The sequence below is a fragment of the Mesocricetus auratus genome, unplaced genomic scaffold (genome assembly GCF_017639785.1).
Source record: "Mesocricetus auratus isolate SY011 unplaced genomic scaffold, BCM_Maur_2.0 Super-Scaffold_100006, whole genome shotgun sequence".
NCBI lineage: Eukaryota > Metazoa > Chordata > Mammalia > Rodentia > Cricetidae > Mesocricetus > Mesocricetus auratus.
In genome coordinates, this window is record NW_024429190.1 from 32,568,267 (window position 1) to 32,575,794 (window position 7,528).

Sequence of the window (7,528 nt, forward strand, 5' to 3'; positions counted from 1 at the left end):
CTTTGGCTGGACACAAATCCTGCAGCATTTGCTTCCCCTGGATGCTGAATGGTCCCCAGAACGGGAAAACAGTCTCTAACCACACCTCATACTTCTCACAGTGGAGACATGAGCACAGCATTCCCTTGACTGATAATTGCTCACCTTAGATCAGTGGTTATCAACACGTGGGTGTCACTGGGGGTCACTTATCAGATATCCTGTATATCAGGTTATGATTCAAAACAGCAGCAAAATTACAGTTATGAAGTATGCAGCAAAAATGATTTTGTGATTGTGGGTCAACACAGCATGAAGAGCTGTGGTAAAGGGTTGCAGCATTAGGCAAACTGAGAACCACTGCCCGAGACCAATCTCACCAGCCCATCTTATCATGTCTTTATCTTTATTCCCTGGTGTCCATTGCCCCCATGCTCCTGAGGGCCACCAGGAACCAAGGCACGTCTGCCATGGCCAAATTTTCTTCACAATAACAGAGGACCAACAATCCCATGATTTAACAGGAGGGTCTTGCCTGGTCCTCAACTGGAGGCAGCCATGGGCAGCCAATGCTGTTATAGGGAAGTAGCAAGGGCAGTGGCTGCCTCATGATACCTTCTTCCATCACAGCAGCAGACACAGGCAGAATCCCTGTACCTCTTCTGCCTCATTAGTGGACTGTTATTCTGGCTTTAAAACCTTCCAGAAGCTTGTAAGCATAACAATTGGCTTTCTATCAAATATTTCCATAGGAACTCTGGATTGACTCAAATCTTGCCCATTTACTTTTGAATGACACATTCAGACTTCTTTTTCTGGTCTCCCCCATTCTCACTCCCTCCTAACTACTTTAGCATTTAACAAATGCAATTTCAATGCCAATCTAAGCCATTCAGATCCACTATAGCCTTTTTCTTTTCTTTTTTTACTTTTAAGTATTTATTAGAGACACTATGAAAACCATAAATTACCCAGATGCGTTTTGCACTGGCAAGAATCTTGCATGTTTAACAGGGAGTTAGTTGGCTAATTTAAAACACAACCACGAGGAAAAAAATGATTCTTTTGAGCTGGGGAGGGCGGGGTCTCCTGTAGCCTAGTTGAAGCACAACTTCTGGACCTCTTTTCCAGAGTACTAGACTTACAGGCAAGCACCATCATGCTGTTAAGAAAAAACTATTACAATTTTTTGAAGAACATTAAATGAACAAGGTAGGCAACACGCGTATCTTAACATGTGATTTTTTTGTGTCATTGTAGCTAAAACATGTCTTTCAGTGGGTTTAAAAGGGTCCCCTTCATGAGCGTATGCATACACTCAGCGGAAAATTTTTTTACAGTATTATAATTTGAATAGGTGCCAAATGTCTTGTTCCTTTTCTTCAACCAGTAAGAGAAATTTCTTTTCCAAATGACTTGGACGAAGACGACCATTTCCCCACACCGTTCTGTAGTGTTACATATGCTGTGACAAGGGACGTCCTCTGCCTTTGAGAGAGGACATCCCCGCTCTCATGATCTCATCAACCAGGAGAATGTTGGTGGCGATCACAGGACAGGAGTGGAGCAGCTGATTTTTCACACAGTAGTTATCCCATGCATCCGTCTCTGCTGCTACCGGTGGCTCACCTGTGTTCAAGTCCACACCTACAAGTTGCCCGGATTCTGAATGTTCAGCTTGAACTTTAATGTTTCCTGAAGGTCAAAACCAGAGTTCCATGCAAGAACCTTGGGAATAATGAGCAAGGCATCTGCAAATGCCTGGACTCCAAGCTGAGCCCTGCCTTTCATGCTGAGCTTGTATTTCATCAGAGCTTCTGCCATTGCTTCTTCTATTGCAACAGTGCTGGGACAACACAGTCATCCTCAATAGCATTCTTATTTATTTTTTTTAATTTAAATTAGAAACAAGCTTGCTTCACAAGTCAATCTCAGCTCCCTCTCCCTCCCCTCCACCCCTGCTCCTCTAACCCCCCCAGCCTCCCACCCAATTCCCACTCTGCTCTCCAGGGAGGGTGAGGCCCTCCATGGGGGATCTCCAAAGTCTGTCATATCCTCCAGGGCAGGGCCTAGACCCTCCCCCATGTGTCCAGGCTGAGAGAGCATCCCTCCATGTGGAATGGGCTCCCAAAGTCCTTTCATACACCAGGGATAAAAACTGATCTACTACCAGAGGACCCATAGATTGCCAAGACCTCCTCACTGACACCCACATTCAGGGGGTCTAGTTCAGTCCCATGCTGACCTCTCAGCCATCAGTCTGGGGTCCATGAGCTCCCCCTTGTTCAGGTCACATGTCTCTGTGAGTTTCACCAGCCCGGTCTTGACCCCTTTGCTCATCTCTCCTCCCTCTCTGCAACTGGGTTCCAGGAGTTCAGTTCAGTGTTTAGTGGTGGGTGTCTGCCTCTGCTTCCATCAGTCACTGGATGGAGGCTCTAGGATGGCATATAAGGTATTCGTCAATCTCCATTTTCTGTTATCGTCTTTATTTCTTTTTTTAAAGACTCAAATTTCTTGCTATACAGGTCTTTCACTTGCTTGGTTAGTGTTACCCCAAGATATTTTATGCTGTTTGTGGCAAATGCTGATTTCTTTTTCAGCCCATTTATCATCTATATATAGTAGGGCTACTGATTTTTTTTAAGTTAATCTTGTATTCTGTCACTTTGCTGAAGGTGTTTATCAGCTGTAGGAGTTCCTGTGTAGAGTTTTTCAGGTCACTTATGTAAACTATCATATCATCTGCAAATAGTGAAAGTTTGATTTCTTCCTTTCTAATTTGTATCCCTTGATCTCCTTTTGTTGTCTTATTGCTCTAGCTAGAACTTCAAGTACAATATTGAAGAGATATGGAGAGAGTGAGCAGCCTTGTCTTGTTCCTGATTTTAGGGGAATCACATTGAGTTTCTCTCCATTTAGTTTGATGTTGGCTGTTGTTTTACTGTATATTGCTCTTATTATGTTCAAGTATCCTCATGTTATCCCTGATCTCTCCAGGACATTTATCTTGAAGGAGTGTTGGATTTTATAAAAGAATTTTTCAGCATCTAGTGAGATGACCATGTGGTTTTTCTTTTGCAGTTTGTTTATATGGTGGATTACATTGATAGATTTTCATATGTTGAACCATCCCTGCATCCTTGGGATGAAGCTTACTTGATCATGGTGGATGATTTTTCTGATGTGTTCTTGGATTTGATTTGCCAGTATTTTATTGATTATTTTTTGCATCAATGTTCATGAGCGATATTGGTCTGTAGTTCTTTCTTAGTTGTGTCTTTGTGTGGCTTGGGTACCGAGGTAATTGTAGCCTCATAAGAAGAGTTTGGCAATGGATCTTCTGCTTCTACTGTGTGGAACACTTTGAGGATATTGGTATTAGCTCTTTGAATTTCTGGTAGAATTCGTCACTGAAACCATCTGTGCCTGGGCTTTATTTGATTGGAAGACTTTTGATGACTGCTTCTATTTCATTAGGGGTTATAGGTCTATTTAAATTGCTTATCTGTTCTTGATTTAATTTTGGTAAGTAATATCTATCCAGAAAATTGTCCATTTCCTTTAAATCTTCGAATTTGTAGAGTACAGGTTTTCAAAGTATGATCTGAAGATTCTCTGGATTTCCTCAGTGTCTGTTGTTATGCCCCTCTTTTCATTTCTGATTTTGTTACTTTGCATGTTCTCTCTCTGCCTTTTGGTTAGTTTGGATAAAGGTTTGTCTGTCTTGTGATTTTCTGGAAGAACCAACTCTTTGTTACATTGATTCTTTGTATTGTTTCCACTTTACTAATTTCAGTCCTCATTTGATTATTTCCTGGTGTCTACTCCTACTGGGTGAGTTTGCTTCTTTTTATTCTAGAGTTTTCAGCTGTGCTGTTAATTCTCTAGTGTGACTACCCTCCAGTTTCTTCATGTGAGCACTTAGTGCTATGAACTTTCCTTTTAGTATTGCTTTCAAAGTGTCCCGTAAGTTTGGATATGTTGAGTCTTCATTTTCATTGAATCTAGGAAGTTCTAGGAAGTCTTTAATTTCTTTCTTTATTTGTTCCTTGACTCAGGAATGGTGCAATTAATTGCACATTGTTCAATTTCCATGAGTTTTTAGGGTTTTTGCAATTTGTGTTGTTGTTGAATTCTAATTTTAAAAACATGATGGTCTAATAAGATACAGGGATCATTCCAATTTTTTGTACCTGTTGAGGTTTGCTATGTTGCCAAGCATGTGGTCAATTTTAGAGACGGTCCCATGTGGCGCTGAGAAGAAGGTATATTCTTTTGTGTTTAGATGAAAAGTTCTATAGATGTCTGTTAAACCCAATTGGGTCATAACTTCTGTTAGTTTCTTTGTTAAATTTCTGTCTGGTAGTCCTGTCTAGTGGTAAAAGTGAGGTTTTGAAGTCTCCCACTATAAGTGTGTGAGATCTTATGCGTGATTTGAGTTTTAGTAATGTTTCTTTTATGAATGTGAGTGCCTTTGTATTTGGGGCATAGATGTTCAGAATTGAGACTTCTCCCTGATGAATTTTTCCTGTGATGAATATGAAATGACCTTCTTCATCTCTTTTGATTGATTTTAGTTTGAAGTCTAATTTGTTATATACTAGGATAGCTATACCAACTTGTTTTTGGGGTCCATTTGATTGGAAAATCTTATCTCAACCCTTTACTCTGAGGTAATGTCTGTCTTTAAAGTTGAGGTGTGCTTCTTATATGTAGCAGAAGGATGGATTCTGTCTTCATATCCATTCTGTTAGCCTTTGTCTTTTTATAGGCAAATTAAGACTATTAATATTGAGGGAAATTATGGACTATTGAGTGTTAAATCTTGTTTGTTTTTTATTTGTTGTTGTTGATGTTGGTATTGTTTGTGGATTTACCCTGCTTTTTCTTTTGGCTTTTGGTAAAGTGGTATTATCTGTTGCCTATGTTTTTGTGAGTGTAGTTAACTTCCTTGATTGGAATTTTCCTTCCAGTATTTCCTGTAGGGTTGGATTAGTGGATATGGATTGTTTAAATCTGGTTTTGTTATGGAATATCTTGTTTTCTCCATCTGTAATGATTGAAAGCTTTACTGGGTATCGTAGTCTGGGTTGGCATCCATGGTCTCTTAGTGTTGGTAGAATATCTATCTAGGATCTTCTGGCTTTCAGAGTTTCCATGAAGAAGTCAGGTGTGATTCTGATAGGTTTGCCTTTATATGTTACTTGGCCTTTTTTCCTTTGCTGTTCTTAATATTATTTATTTATTCTATATGTTTGGTGTTTTAATTATTATGTGCCAAGGGGACTTTTTGTTTTGTGGTCCACTCTATTTGGTGTAGACTTCTTGTACTGTCATTGGCATGTCTTTCTTTAAGTTGGGAAAGTTTTATTCTGTGATTTTGTTGAATATGTTTTCTGCCCCTTTGAGGTGGGTTTCTTCACCTTCTTTTATACCTATTATTCTTAGATTTGGCCTTTTCACAGTGTCCTATATTTCCTGGATATTTTGTGTTAGGGATTTGTTGGATTTAAGATTTTTTTTGGTCGAGCCGGGCGTTGGTAGAGCACTCCTTTAATCCCAGCCCTCGGGAGGCAGAGGCAGGCGGATCTCTGTGAGTTCGAGGCCAGCCTGGTCTACAAGAGCTAGTTCCAGGACAGGCTCCAAAACAATACAGAGAAACCCTGTCTTGAAAAACCAAAAAAAAAAAAAGATATTTTTTTGGTTGATGAATCTATTTCTCCTAGTGTATCTTCAATGCCTCAGATTCTCTCTTCCAACTCTTGTATTCTGTTGGTTATGCTTGCATCTGTATTTCCTGATCATTTACCCATGTTTTCTAATTCCAGCATTCCTTCAGACTGTGTTTTTTTATTGTCTCTATTTCAGCTTTCAAACCTTGTACTGTTTGAATTGTTTCTTGCAATTTTTGGTTTCTCTTTTCTTCCATTTCTTTAAATGATTTTCTCATTTCCTCTTTTAGGGTCTCAATCATTGTCATGAAGTTGTTTTTAAGTCTCTTCCACTTCATCTGTGTTGGGATATTCAGATCTTGCCAATGTAGAGTGTCTAGACTCTGGTGGCGTCATATTGGTTTTTCTGTTGTTGAATGTATTCTTATATTGTTGTCTTCCCATCTTCTTCCAGTGGGTACAGGTGGGGTCTCTTCCTCTCGTGGTAGGTACAGGTCCAAGGTTCTCTTCTGGTGGGTGCAAGCATGTCAAATGCTCTGATGGGTCTCATGGTAGGTGCAGGCAGGTTTGAGGCACTCCCTCTCCCAGTGGGTGGGAGCTGGAGTAGGACAGTGCTGTCAGTAGACTAGCAGTTGCTTGGTGAGCGGGGTAGGGGGGGCGCGCGCGCGGGGCGGGGTGAGTCAATCTGCCTGCAGTTCCCAGGTCAGGAGATCCCAGAGTCATCAATAGCATTTTTGATGTGCCTCAAGCCATCTCTTATTACATCCTTGATTTGAGTCAGTGTGTGCTTTAACCAGTAATGTGACAGAACGAGGATTGTTAGATTTCTCAATAAAGGTGAACTTACCTTTGCCCAATGTATACTCATAGATAAGACCTGCATGTCCCAAACAGTCAGGATCAGCAAGTGTCAGCCTTTCCATGTTTTTCCTTTTGATCCTGCACAGAGTCACAATGCCTTCTTTGGCAAGGGCATCCAAGGAAAAGGGATCAATCCCTTTTTGGTTAATAACAACAAATCCTTTATCTGAATCACCACAGACTTTCTTTTTCAGTTCTATTATCCTTTTAATTCTATCTTCAATGAATTTTCTTTCAATCTTCACTAGTTTTTCTCGCTCTTCTGTACTCTTGTAAAAAAAAAACAGAATTCACTTCTGTTTTCTCATATTCTAAGGACATGTTGCACATGAGAATGTAGGCATTTTCTACTCTCTTCTTCATATCAGGATGCCATGCTCCATGATTCAAAACAAGCCCTTTGATTAAGCTTGTATCAATTTCAGATTTATGTTTCATCTTCATGATCTCAACCATGAAGAGATCAATGGGTTCATCTATTTTCTTAATGGCTTAAATGGAGTCCACTACAGTGTCTGCTAAGACATCTGCAAGTTCAGCATGAACCTTAGTTCGAAGAGATGTTCTGGCCACATTGATGAGTGTTTCTCTGTCCACCTCTCTGCTCACTTTGACTTGTTCCAAATCCTGGAGTGCTTTTTCCTTTGCAGCTTCAAAACCTTCAGTTATTATCCTGGGATGAAGAACCTCAGAAATGTAGAGTTCTGCCTGTTTTAGCAGCTCCCCAATGATGAGGACATTGGATGTAGTACCATCACCGGTTATGTCATCCTGGGCTGTAGCTATTTTTGCTATTAAAGAGGCTGCTGGGTTTGCATATTGTGAAGCAGCACATTGCTGTCTTTAGTAAGCTTGATGTCTCCAGCACCAGAAACAAGCATCTTTATGGTGCCCTTAGGCACCAATTTGTTCCTCAGTACATCCTGCATATCCTGTGCTGCACTGATGTTCACCACTAACACTTTCCGCACCCGGGCCACCTCAGCTTTAGGGTTTAGGCTCTTCACTGCCACCAT

The 7,528-nt window shown here is 40.5% G+C and overlaps 1 pseudogene; it reads right to left on the reverse strand.

Annotated features, from left to right (window-relative positions):
• Window positions 1–983: 983 nt before the first annotated feature.
• LOC101844012 lies at window positions 984–7,528 on the reverse strand (annotated as a pseudogene).